The following is a 13,838-nucleotide window of genomic DNA, read 5'->3' as shown; positions in this document are numbered from 1 at the left end:
CTATTTGTATTAGTTCAGTGGCAGAGTATTAATTGAGGAATTTCTTGGATGTGGGTTTTGAAATATTGACAGGCCTGCCTGGGCGAGGGCAACCTGGTGTGACTCTTAAGACCTCCTATGGAGCGGTGCTGAGGCTGCCAGAGTGGGAATCTGTTTTAGTTTTTTTTTTTGGAAGGCCACTGACTTTATTAATTTAAAAAAACTTTACAAGGACAGTGACTCTTCTGCCAGAAAGAGGACCAAATGGCGTAAAACAGACCCGAGGTGGGAGCAGGGGGCGGGTGAGGACAGGGCCAGGAATCACTCAGAAAAGCTGGTAACTGCTGTCACAAAACTGGCAGGGAAAGGCGAAGGGAGATGCATGCAAGGGAAAGAATTCCAAAAACGTTGAAAGGTGACGGGAGAGAACTCCCCAAAGACCCTGGAGTACATGGGAGCTGCGCATGACAACAGCAATCTTTTCCTTTGTAGAGGACGGGGGAGGAGTCCTCACTTGGCTGCAAACTCTGGAGACTTAGTGCTGGGGCTCGGGGTCGGGGGCTCCCCAGAGAGCATCACAAGAACACGTCGCACCACTCTCGAAGGCAACCGAAGCAATCCCGCGACTGCTTGGCGTTGGCACCGCACGTGTCCTTCGGCCATTCCCGGAAAAGATCTTCATCTTTCTTTAGCACCAGAAACTGACCAAGGACCACATAGGCCTTGTCAAAGTCCCTTTCCTCCAGCTTCTTGCCCAGGACTTCGCCAATCCCGGCCAGGCTTCCGGCTGGCTTTTCCCCCACGGGCTCTGCCATGAAGTCTCTGTGCTTTTGGGAGGTTGTCGTCTTGATCAGGCTTAATCGGGGAATCCTGTAGCTCCGGTTCCCGTAACGGCTTCTCCCGCCGATCCCTCAACCCATGAGTGTCTTGTTTTGTTTTGCTGAAGTAACAACAGCTTTAGTGAGATAGAATTCACATACTATACAACTCTCCTAGGTGTATAATTAATTCAGGTGTTTGTAGTGTATTTAGAGAGTTGTGCGGCCACCACCATGGCCAATTTTGGACATTTTCATTTCTCCCCCCAAATCCCATACCCACTAACAGTCCCTGTTCCCTGTCCCCACAGCTGCTGGCAACCACTAATCTGCTTTCTGTCTCTATGGAGTGACCTATTCTGGACATTTCGTATAAATGGAATCAGACAATATGTGGCCTTTTGTGTCTGGCTTCTTTCACTCAACATATTGTTTTCAAGGTTCATTAAGATAGCGTGTGTCAGTGTGTAATTCCTTTTAATGCCTGAATAATATTCCATGGTAGGATATGCCACTTTTATTTATCCATTCATCAGTTGATGGACATTTTGAGTTGTTTCCGGAGGTGAAATGACACTTTATTGGACTAGTTTTTGGGCCAGTTAACCTCCTGTCTTGGCCTCCTCATCTGTAAAATGGGGTAATAGCTCCCAATCACAGGCAGGGCCAGGACTAGCCTACACAGACCCTTTGCTCGAATTAAGAAGTGCCTCTCTTGACAGACACCCGTCTCATCCCAGGGCAGGGGAGCCTTTGTTGCCAGAAGCAAATTTGGCCAGGGGTTCTTAGCCTGGATTTCAGCCCAGTGTTTTGTTTTGTTTTTTTTAACGTAGAGTGCTTTAATTAATTAATTTATTTATTTATTAGTTTTGGCTGCATTGGGTCTTTGTTGCTGTGTGCGAACTTTCTCTAGTTGTGGCGAGCGGGGGTTACTCTTCATTGCGGAGCATGGGCTCTAGGTGCACAGGCTCCAGTAGTTGTGGCATGTGGGCTCAGTTAGTTGAGGCACATGGGCTCAGTAGTTGTGGTGCACGGGCTTAGCTGCTTCACAGCATGTGGGATCTTCCCGGACCAGGGCTCAAACCCGTGTCCCCTGCATTGGCAGGCGGATTCTTAACCACTGTGCCACCAGGGAAGTCCCCAGTGCTTTGATTTTAGCTTTATATTTTCCATTAAAAATACCATTTTCCAAAGTCATGTGTCAGCTCCTGTTTTCTCCCACCCCCTTCAATGAGGTTATGTCGAACACTTGCGATATAGATTCACTTGTTACTGTCTGCATTCCGTCCTAGGATCCCCCAATATCCCTCTTGATTTTTTAAAAAATTTGTGTACAATAAAGTTCACTCTTTTTTCTTTTTTTATAAATTTATTTTATTTATTTTTGGCTGCTTTGGGTCTTTGTTGCTGCGCGCGGGCTTTCTCTAGTTGCAGCGATTCGTTGCAGTGCGTGGGCTTCTCTTGTTGCAGAGCACGGACTCTAGGCGTGCAGGCTTCAGTAGTTGTAGCACATGGGCTCAGTAGTTGTGGCTCACAGGCTCAGTAGTTGTGGCGCATAGAGCTTAGCTGCTCCGCAGCATGTGGTATCTTCCCGGACCAGGCCTCGAACCTGTGTCCCCTGCATTGGCAGGCAGATTCTTAACCACTGCACCACCAGGGAAGCCCCAATAAAGTTCACTCTTGGTGAGGTTCTATCAGTTTTGCAGATGCATAGGGTCATGTATCCCCCTCCCCCACTATCAAAATGAACACCTTAAAAATTCTTCCACATCCCCCCAGCCCCGTAGTTGACTCCTCCTTCTCCCTGCCCCTTCCCGACACTGATCTGCTGCCCCACGCTTTGTACGATACACACACTGGACAACTACAAGCATGGCTCCGCTCCTGGGGTTGTCAGGACATGTAAATGAATGCATGAGAAGCACTCAGGACGGAGCCTGGCTCTCAGGAGCCTGGCACGTGAGTGCCCACCACATCAGAGCTGTTGTAACTGTAAGACTGGGCTTTGTCCACCGTGGGGTGAGGGTGGGGATGCTGGACACCAGCAAAGCACAACAGGCTGCCAAGGGTGTGAGTCAGCACTGCCGGTGGGGCACGGAAAAATGCCCAGCCCCAGTCTCACCCTAAACCTACTTGAAAGAGTCTTCCTGGTACAGGATGTATTTTTGGCCGCACTGAGAGGCATGAGGGACCTTACGTCCCCAACCAGGGATTGAACCCGCGCCCCCTGCAGTAGAAGTGGAGAGTCTTAACCACTGGACTGTCAGGGAAGTCCCAGGCAGGATGTTTAACAAGCCTTTCCTGGGATGGAGATGCTGAAGGTCCTGGGACATGCGCGGAGAAACTGCTTTGGGGTGACTTGTATAATGTGGATCAGAACGTGCTAGAGAAGTTCTGGTGACCCTGGGGGAGAAAGGGGACAAGAGGAGGTGTTCCATGGCACCAGCTCTGGCTGAACCTGGGAACCCATCGTACCAGATGAAACAACCAAGAAAAATGGTACAAGGGTGGAAGTCTCAGATAAGGGCCACCTGGACTCCCTACCACCGACCCGCTCCTGAGCCCTGGGGTCTCAGCCTTCTCATCTCAGAGGTTCCCTGTAGCTCTGCTCGAATGCTATATAGTTTTGATGTGTATTTCCTCCAAATGTTATTATTACAGTATTATATGCACATGATTCAAAAAAAATTCAAACAGTACAGCAGGAATTGACACACTTTCCATTAAGGGCCGGATAGTAAGTACTTTTGGCTTTGCAGGCCATATGACCTCTGGTCTTTATTGCAGCTTCTAATCCTGCCTTTATAGGGTGAAAGCAGCCATAGACAATACATACATGAATGAATGCTGTGTTCCAATAAAACTTATTTTTTTTTAATATGCAAAATTAAAAAAAAATTATTGGCATACAGTTGATCTACAATGTTGTGTTAGTTTCAGGTGACAGCAAAGTGAATCAGTTACACATATACATATATCCACTCTTTTTTAGATTCTTTTCCCTAATAGGCCATTACAGAGTATTGAGTAGAGTTCCCTGTGCTATACGGTAGGTCTTTACTAGTTATCTATTTTATATACAGTAGTATGTATATGTCCATCCCAATCTCCCAATTTATCCCTCCTCTACTTTACCCCCTGCAATAAAAGTTATGTTTACAAACAAGTGCTTCCATATTTGGTCCACGGGCCATAGTTTACTAATTCCTGTGGAAAAGTAAAGTCAAAAGTAGACACAGAATCCCCCCAAGGAAACCACTGTTAATTTTCTTGTGCACAGTATTGTGGCTAAACGCACAAAAGTCAAGTTGTTACATGAAGGCGAAATAAAACAAGCCAGGTAACATCATAAGTTCAAGTGAAACCGAAAAAGCCCAAACCACTTTCCACCCTCTTCCATGCCTTGAATGTAATAGAGATACAAACATATTTGTTTTTCAATTGATAAAGCAAATCAGAGTCGATAAGTAACAATAGAAATGATCTAACATAAATGGCTCCTATGTTTAGGGTAATGACCAACTTAGTAGGTGTTCCAGATATGTTTGTGGCATCGTTTGATTAAAAAAAAAAAAAAAAAACACGACTCCGGAATGACAGTCATTCTCCTAGAGAATCAGGGCAGTTCAATTTAAATTTGGCCCAGTTAATTAAATGCAACATTTGAAGCAGGGCTATAGCAATCACGTAGATTTATTAATTGAAGATTTGTTTTCTCTGCCATCTTCTTTTGAATTTCTACTCTTAGGGTATCTAAGAATTTAATTCTGTCTTAACTGTATTTTACCACTGCCCTCTTGCACTCATTTTCTTGGGAAGTTACTTCAAGTCAATAGCAGAATTAACCTCTGAATAATAATAAATAAAAAACAAGTACAAAGTGGTTAAATTAGGACTCGGGTAAAAGGTCACTTTTTCTCTAGGCCTTGATTTTTCTTATTGTGAGAAAAAATATCTCAGTAACACCAAATCCTGAAGCACATGGTTCTTTGCCACTTAAAAATACTATTGTTGATGTTTAAAGAAATTCAAAAGGCTCTCTCAAAATGTAGATACTTGAAGTATAGACAAGAATTCCCAGGGGCTTCCCTGGTGGCGTATGGTTAAGAATCCGCCTGCCAATGCAGGGGACACAATTCGAGCCCTGGTCCGGGAAGATCTCACATGCCACAGAGCAACTAAGCCCGTGCGCCAGAACTACTGAGCCTGTGCTCTAGAGCCCGCAAGCCACAACTGCTGAGCCCGTGTGCCACAACTACTGAAGCCCACGTGCCTAGAGCCGTGCTCTGCAACAAGAGAAGCCACCGCAGTGAGAAGCCCTGCACTGCAACAAAGAGTAGCCCCCACTCACCGCAACTAGAGAAAGCCCGCATGCAGCAACAAAGACCCAACGCAGCCAAAAATAAATAAATAATAAATTTATTTAAAAAAAAGAATTCCCTTTCTGCTTTACTTTGGTAGACATGCCAGGGAGGAGCAGAGATTATTTGTGAATAAAAACTACTTTCTAAAGAAATATGGTAGTTATTAATATAGGATATCTTTCTGTATTAAGTCTTTGGAGGTTCTGGACTATTTAAAGAAAAAATAGAGGTAGAACACTCACCAGGGTGCCTGGCATGTAGTAAATGCTTAATAAACGTGGTCCCTTTTTTGTGTGTAATTTTCTTTAACACGAAAGGGACCTTGGTGTTCTCAAGCTGGTTTGTTGCCCTCAGAACCTGAGACTCTTTCCCTATCAACCTTGATATCAAATGCCATTATTTTAATTAATTTAAATTCCCTGAGTTCCCATCTGGCAGATGAAATCCAGTTGCTGCTTGCAACAGTTACTGCACTCCTAACAGTGGTGCAAGAAATCTGCCTATTGCCAGCACGTGTATTCGTGGATTCAATCAAAAATATTTCCTGAGCAAGGGCTATGGAAGGAAAGAACTACTTCCTGACCGGCCGTAGAGCCCCGTAGCTTAGCTGTGCTCTGTGTCTAAGAGTCCTAAGAGATGGGAGAGAGGGGTTCTGAGAAAGGGCATTTCCAGCTGGAAGGATGAGCCAGCCTCATCAGCCAGGGGACCCAGATTACTGCCTTAAAGCAAGATTTCTTTTTTTCTGCCTCCATCCAGACCTTGAGTATGCGGGCCAGGAAAGGTGTTTGGCCAATATTTGTTGAAAGAATGAATGAATGACTAAGTGTGAGGTTAAATGAATTTTACTTTTAACACATAGATATTCTCCACCCTCATTTTCAAATGTCTTTGAAAATAATTTTCCAAGTCAGCAGTTTATTTTTAGGCTTATTAATAGAAAAGTAAGTTGAGTCATTGAACAACCCAGTGCCAGTTCTGGAAGCATTTTTGTTTGTCGCAGTTGCTATAGGAATCCAGTGGGTAGACCAGGGATGCAGCTAAACATCCTACAGTGCACAGGAGAGCCCTAAATGGCAGTGGTGCTGAACCCATCCAAAGCCAGGAGCTCCCTGTCCTTGGGAGGCAGCTCTTAGGCTCGACTTCTGAGACAGGCAGAGCTAAGTGTGAATCCCATTTTCACCATCTCCTCGCCATGCCTCAGTTTCCCCATCTGTAAAATGAGAACAATAATACCTTCTAACAGAATGTAAAGCATGGCATAGTGGTTAGAGGCATATGCTATGGGATGAGAGGATACTCTGGCTCAAATCTTTACCTTGTTATTCTTTTTATTATAGTAAAGTACATAAAATAAAATTTACCATTGATGACATGTCATCCATTCACCATGTTATGCAATCATCACCACTATTTCTGGAATATTTTCATTACCCCACTCCCCAAAACCCTGTATCCATTAAGTAGCCACTCTCTCTACCCCCATAACCAGCCCCTGGCAACCGCTAATCTGTCTTCTGTGTCTGAGTTTGACCATTCTGCATATTTCGTATGAATGGAATCATACAACATGTGGCCTTTTGTGGCTGGCTTCTTTAACTCAGTGTTAATGTTTTCAAGGTTTATTCGTTTCGTAGCAGGTATCAGCGCTTCCTTTTTAGTGGCTGTGTAATATTCCATTGTAGGATATACCACCTTTGGTTAACCTATTCATCTGTCCATAGACATCTGGGTTGTTTCCACCTTTTACCTATTGTGCTTTGTGCTGTTATGAACATTTGTGTACAAGCTTTTGAGAACCTGTTTTCCATTCTGTTGGGTACATAGCTGGGTCACTCGTCTGCTAAGTCTGTGCTTAACCTATATTAAGAAACCCTTCCCTTGTTTTTATTACCTCTGAGACTTTGCGCACCTGCCCTCTTTGTGCCTTGGTATCCTCCCCTGTAAAGAGGGGTGCATGACAGTTTTAGATCACAGGGCAGTTGAGAGGATTAAACAAATGAGTTGCTGTACACCCTTGGCCCCGTGCCTGCCACAAGGAAGCGCTCAGTAAACACGAGAAATTACTACTGTTCTTACCTGGTTGTGGGGATTCAGATACTCAACATAAAGCATGTTACCTGGCTCTTTGAGGAGTGCTTATTATTTGGTTTACAATTCGTGCTAAGAAAATTCTGTCAAGAATGTGCACTATGTGACAAACTTCTAGCCTGATATTAGCCAAATATAGAGTTCATTGCCCTTTAAATTTATGTGTTTATTTATTTTTGGCTGTGTTGGGTCTTCATTGCTGCACGTGGGCTTTCTCTAGTTGCAGCGAGCTGGGGCTACTCTTTGTTGTGGTGCGCGGGCTTCTCACTGCAGTGGCTTCTCTTTGTTGTGGAGCACGGGCTCTAGGCGCTTGGGTTTCAGTATTTGTGGCACGCGGGCTCAGTAGTTGTGGCACATGGGCTTAGTTGCTCTGCGGCATGTAGGATCTTCTCGGACCAGAGCTCGAACCCGTGTCCCCTGCATTGGCAGGCGGATTCTTAACCACTGAGCTACCAGGGAAGTCCCTGAGCTGTTTTTTAAAAAAGTATACAAGACCCCAGTATCTACAGCACACCTGGCTAACCATGAGCAGTCATTCTAGAAAAGACCTTGCTTTAAGGACATTAAGGTTTTGCCGGCTCACAGCCCAGAAGAATGTTGGTCACTTGACCTAATTAGCCACCCCTGTGGTCATTTTTGCCATTTGTTTAACCTCAGGCAGCCCCGTCCCTGTCCATGGCACATAGTGGGTGCTCAGCCTCGGAATCGTTTTTTTTTGCGGTACGCAGGCTTCTCACTATTGTGGCCTCTCCCATTGTGGAGCACAGGCTCCGGACGCGCAGGCTCAGCGGCCATGGCTCACGGGCCCAGCCGCTCCGGGCATGTGGGATCTTCCCGGATCGGGGCACGAACCCGTGTCCCCTGCATCGGCAGGCGGACTCTCAACCACTGCGCCACCAGGGAAGCCCTAGGAATCGTTTTGAGTGAAACAATGGTGGGTCAGGAATGGGGAAGGCCTGGGGTCTCATCTCATTCTCTCTCTTACAAGAACCATCTCACAATTTCTGGATGGGAAAGTAGTTCCTTAACAGCCACTTTAGGTAGAAACTGCCCTCCCCATTTCCCTGATAAGAATGTTGAGTTCAAAGAGGTTAAGTCAATTTCCCAAGTTCGAGTTTGCAGGACCCCTCTATGGAACCCAGATCATCTGGTTTGCATCCTAAAGCCTCTTACCCTCCCAAACTGTTTACAGCGGCATGACCTTGGCCAAATGCCTTATCTCTAAGCCCGCATCCTCACTAACCTTGTGGTTTGGGGGTTAGGTTGTCTTTCCAGGTATGGATTATAACTTAGGTATACTGGAAAAAAAGTGCCTCTGATTCCTATTTCCATTAAGTTATTTTAGACCCTGACCAAAACATAGCTTCCAGGTAGATAAATATTTTGGGTCTCAAGAAGAAAAACGAACCGGCTGTTTATGCCGAGTCATGGCATGGGCCCTGGGAGCAGCAAAATATGTTTTGCTCAGAGAGTAATGATAGGGTGGCGCCCCTCCCTACTTGGCTCTACCTAATGACAAGGCAGATGGTCCAGCGGTTCTTGTCTCCCCAGTTTTCTGTCTCTTCCTCCGGTCACTGGTTTTGGAACCAGGGCAGGGGTTGTGAAATTTCTAAAAATTAGCAGTGATCAGAAATAGTGCCCTAGGGGCTTCCCTGGTGGTGCAGTGGTTGAGAGTCTGCCTGCCAATGCAGGGGACACGGGTTCGAGCCCTGGTGCGGGAGTATCCCACATGCCACGGAGCAACTAGGCCCATGCACCACAACTACTGAGCCTGTGCTCTAGGGCCTGTGAGCCACAACTACTGAAGTCCGTGTGTCTAGAGCCCATGCTCTGCAACAAGAGAAGCCACCACAATGAGAAGCCTGCGCAAAGCAACAAAGACCCAATGCAGCCAAAAATAAACAAATAAATAAATAAATTTATATAAAAAAGAAATAGTGCCCTAAATCCTCTTGCCCTTTGGAGTTCTCTAACAGATCCTTTGAGGCATCTTGGCATTAAACCTCCCAGGAAGTAGGCATTACGCAGCTGATACACTTCTGCAGAGTTCTTCCCCAAGTACCCCTTCTGTGTGCAAATGGTTGTTTTTTTTTTAAATTAATTAATTAATTAATTAATTTTGGCAGCATTGGGTCTTTGTTGCTGCACACGGGCTTTCTTTAGCTGCGTCGAGCGGGGACTACTCTTCGTTGCGGTGCGCAGGCTTCTCATTGCGGTGGCTTCTCTTGTTGCAAAGCATGGGCTCTAGGCGCGCAGGCTTCAGTAGTTGTGGCTCGCGGGCTCTAGAGCGCAGGCTCTGTAGTTGTGTTGCGCGGGCTTATTTGCTCCGGGGCATGTGGGATCTTCCCGGACCAGGGCTCGAACCCATGTCCCCGTGCATTGGCAGGCGGATTCTTAACCACTGTGCCACCAGGGAAGCCCGCAAATGGGTTTTATAATTCCACCAGGGGAAGAAGAAAACAGGCTAGCAGAACCCTCTGGAATAATTGAGTCTGGGCCTTCTTGGTAGGCCTCAAAGTGCACTGGTCTTGCCCTTTTTTCTGGTCACCTGGCTTGGGGGATCCTAGTTCCCCCACCAGGGATTGAACCCTGGGCCTTCGGCAGTGAAAGCGCGGAGTCACAACCACTGGACCACCAGGGGATTCCTGGTCTTGCTTTTCTAGTAGCCATGGTGGCCTAGGAATAACTTCTCCACCTGTCATCCACTCCTCCTTGAAAGATGGGCAAGGCAGGAAAAGAGAAAATAAGTGCTGTTATTGAATCCCTATGAAAATCCATCTGAGAAGCCTTTAAAGCACGCAGGCACTCTTTTCTACCTTTATATCCCAGACAGCCCCGAGCTCCTAGCAAGCAGTTAGCATCAGCTGAGGTGAAAGCGTTCATTCAACCTTTACTGAGCATCTGCTATGTGCCAGGCACTGTGCTAGGTGCTGAGGACAGAACTGTGAGAAAGACAGTTTCTCTCATCAAGTTGCTTGTAGGAGGGGACACATTAGTTATGCATGTTCATTTTTTATTGCTGTGTAATAAGTTATCACAAACTTAGAGGTGGAAAACAGCACCCATGTATGATCTCATAGTTTTGTAGATCAGAAGACCAGGCCAGCTCCAATGGGCTCTCCTCTTGGGCTTCACCAGGCCAAAGCCAAGGGGTGGGCTCTCTGACAGCTCCAGGGAAGGGCTACCTCATTCAGACTGGCAGAATTTAGTTTCGAGGCCCCCGTTTTCAGGCTGGTGGCTGGGAATGCCCCCTTAGCCTGTAGGGGTTACTCTCAGATCCTTCCACGTGGCTCCCTACATCCCAATACCAGAGAACCTCCTCTCATCTGTCACATCTCTGCCTTCCTCTTCTGCCACCAGAGAAAACTCTGCTATTAAAAGACCAATATGATTAGGTTGGGCCAAACCAGATGGTCTCTCTACTTAAACTCGACTGATTACCAACCTTAATTTCATCAGCGTAAGAGAATGCAATCGTAGGAGTAGGATCTAGGTTGAAAGTCCCTTGTAGAACTCTGCATACTATGCTATGTAAACAGTTATTCAAAATGTGGTCCAGTGGTTAGGACTGGGGACTTTCACTGCCGAGGGCCGAGGTTTGATCCCTAGTCCGGGAACTGAGATCCCACAAGCTGCACTGAGAGAGAGAAAGAAAGAAAGAGAGAGAGGGAGAAAGAGAAAGAAAGAAAAAGAAAAGAAACTAAATGAAAGAGAAAGAAAATGCTGGTAAGTACTATGAAAAAGTAAACCAGGTCCCAGGATGGAGTGACTGGGTGGATGGGTGAGGGGCCTATACTTGAGACAGTCTGCTTTGCTGGTCCCTCTTTGTATCAACCTCTGACTATGGCCCAAATCTGCTCTATCCCCACCTCCCTAGGTGGCCTCCAGGCTCTCATACCATCTCCACACATCTTTACCTCTAGCCCAGACTCCTGTTGAACTAACTCCTTACCACCTCTGTATGGATAACGTCTAACAGGCATCTCAAATGTAATACAGTCCAAAAAAAGCAAAAATACAAATAAAAACAACAAACTCCCCAAAATGAAGCCAAAAGAAACTTACTCTTAATTTTACTTCCAAACCTGTGCCGCCCCCAGACTTCTCCCCCATGTTAGTAACTGGCACCATCATTCACCCAGTTGCTCAAGCCAGAAATCTGAGAGCGATGCTTGATTCTTCTCTCTTCCCTCCCACTCAGTTCCAGGCTCTCAGCAATTTGACCTGCCTACATACTAACCCGTTTGCTCCATCTCCACCCCCAACCCCACCCCCAGTCCATCTCCAACTCTCATCTAGAGTATGAACAGCTTCCACTCTGGTCTTCCTCACTCATTCTCATCTTTTAAAAAGAATTAGTTGGCGACTTTCCTGGTGGCGCAGTGGTTAAGAATCCGCCTGCCAATGCAGGGGACATGGGTTTGAGCCCTGGTCCGGGAAGATCCCATATGCCACAGAGCAACTAAGCCCGTGCACCACAACTACTGAACCTGAGCTCCAGGGCCTGCGCGCCACAACTGCTGAGCCCGCGTGCCACAAGTACTGAAGCCCGTGCGCCTACAGCCTGTGCTCCGCAACAAGAGAAGCCACCGCAATGAGAACCCTGCGCACCGCAATGAAGAGTAGCCCCCACTGGCCACAACTAGAGAAAGCCCGCGCACAACAATGAAGACCCAATGCAGCCAAAATTAAATAAATTAATAATTTATAAAAAAGCAAAACAAAACAAATTAATTGTATTGAGATCTGACACATACCACGTAATTTACCCATTTAAAGTGCACAGTTCAATAGTTTTTAGTATATACGCCGAGTTGTGCAACCATCACCAGAATCAGATTTAGGATATTTTCATCACCCCCAAAAGAAATCCTGTACTTACTAGCAGTCACTCCCAAACCCTTAACCGTCCAGTCCTTAATCTATCTCACATCTCTATAGGTTGATTTTCCTGTTCTGGACATTTCATATAATTGGAATCATACACTATAAGATCTTTTCTGTCTGGCTTCTTTTACTCAGCACAGTGTTTTCAAGCCTCATCCATTCTTCATTGCCAAACAGTATTTTATTGTATTGGGTGTACAACATTTAATTTATCCATCGTGCGAGGTATTCTTTTTAATTCCCTGGTTGGTTTTGAACCTAGTGATGAAGATAAGGTTGGCCAGTGTGGAACCCGATAGGCACCTTTATCACTCCCTGCCACCCCTTCCTTTGCCAGAGCAGTCCTTTCTGCCCTCCCCCAAGTCTCTAGAGAGCTGGAGAGAAGGATTCCTTTGCATCTGAGAACTGTTCATTAGCATTTGTGAGAATCTGTGTGAATAACAACACCTCTTCAGAATCTGGGGGTGACCCAGGGGCTGGGATTGATTCCTGGTGAAGTAGCTCCTTCCCTCTTGTCTGCTCACTGCTTTGGTCCAGCAAGAAATTCACTGGGGGGAAACATTTAAGTGTATGAAATGCTGGGGGGGGTGGTGGTGGAAGGGAGCGGAATCATAGTCACACTTGAATCTCATACATTCATTCAACAAATACGTATTGAGTACTTGCTATGTCCCAGGCATCTGGGATACCACAGTGCACAAAACATTCTTTTCTGGACGGGGAGACGGACAGTGAATAAAGTGGAGAAAACTGGAGAAAAATGCAGGGACAGGAGATAGGGAGATAGAAAGTGGGATACGAATCACAATTTCTTGGTCATTTGGGGGCAAAATTATATTCTCCCTTGAGACGGTCACTTAGAGGTGCACCTATGTAGAGATGTGTATTCTTTTCTTCCATTCTCTTCTTTATCCACATTGCCTTGGTTCTCATCAAAAAGTTGAGACCCCAATCACCGGTCTCTCAAGGATCGGGAATGAGGGAGGCCCTGGGTGAAGGAGCTTAGCCAGACTGGGCTGATATGAAGGGGATAAATTAATGCCAAAGGAAGAGCTATTTGGGTTGGTTTTGAGGGACCAAAACCTGTTTTCTGGTTTGGGCTATAGTGAGAAAAGAAGTTCTCGTACGCGAGGTACTGGGTGAATAAATTACAGATCTATTAAAGGGGGTAAATAACAGTGCCAGCAAGTGCTGATCCGCGCTGGCCGCTCGCTCCGATCCGGGCCTTCTTCTCCGGAGTCCACGGGCGATATCAGCTACCGGCCCGAGGTCACCCGTCTGCGGGCAGGGTTTCTGCCCCTACCACTGGCGGCCGCAGGGGCTTTCTGGGTGACCAAATGCCCGGGATGGGGCATTTGCCGGGCCACTCGCCCCCTAGGGCTGGGGCACCCAGTCGCCCACATCGGAGCGCCCCCGGGCCCGGCCGCGAGGCTCCGGGCGGGCACCGAGAACGGGCACCCGGCGAGAGGCCGAGGCGGGCTGGGCGAGGGGCACGGGGGGCGCGGCGCTGCGGGCCGCGGGCGGGCAGGCGGGCGGACCCAGGAGGCGGTGGCGGCGGCGGCGGCGGTGGGCGGGGCGCTCCCTGCTCCGCCTCCCCGCACCGCCTTCCCGCTCCTGCTCCGCCCTCCGGCTCGGCGCCTGCCCGCCTGCTCCCTGCGCCGCCCGCCCGCTCTCCTCGCTTGCTCGCTCGCTCTCGGGCCCC

The 13,838-nt window shown here is 47.2% G+C and overlaps 1 pseudogene; it reads right to left on the bottom strand.

Annotated features, from left to right (window-relative positions):
- Window positions 1–554: 554 nt before the first annotated feature.
- Window positions 555–13,491, bottom strand: LOC132437668 (barrier-to-autointegration factor pseudogene; annotated as a pseudogene).
- Window positions 13,492–13,838: the final 347 nt, after the last annotated feature.

The sequence above is a fragment of the Delphinus delphis genome, chromosome 15, assembly GCF_949987515.2.
Source record: "Delphinus delphis chromosome 15, mDelDel1.2, whole genome shotgun sequence".
NCBI lineage: Eukaryota > Metazoa > Chordata > Mammalia > Artiodactyla > Delphinidae > Delphinus > Delphinus delphis.
The sequence above is the reverse complement of the archived record's forward strand: the minus strand, read 5'-3'. Positions and strand labels throughout refer to the sequence as shown.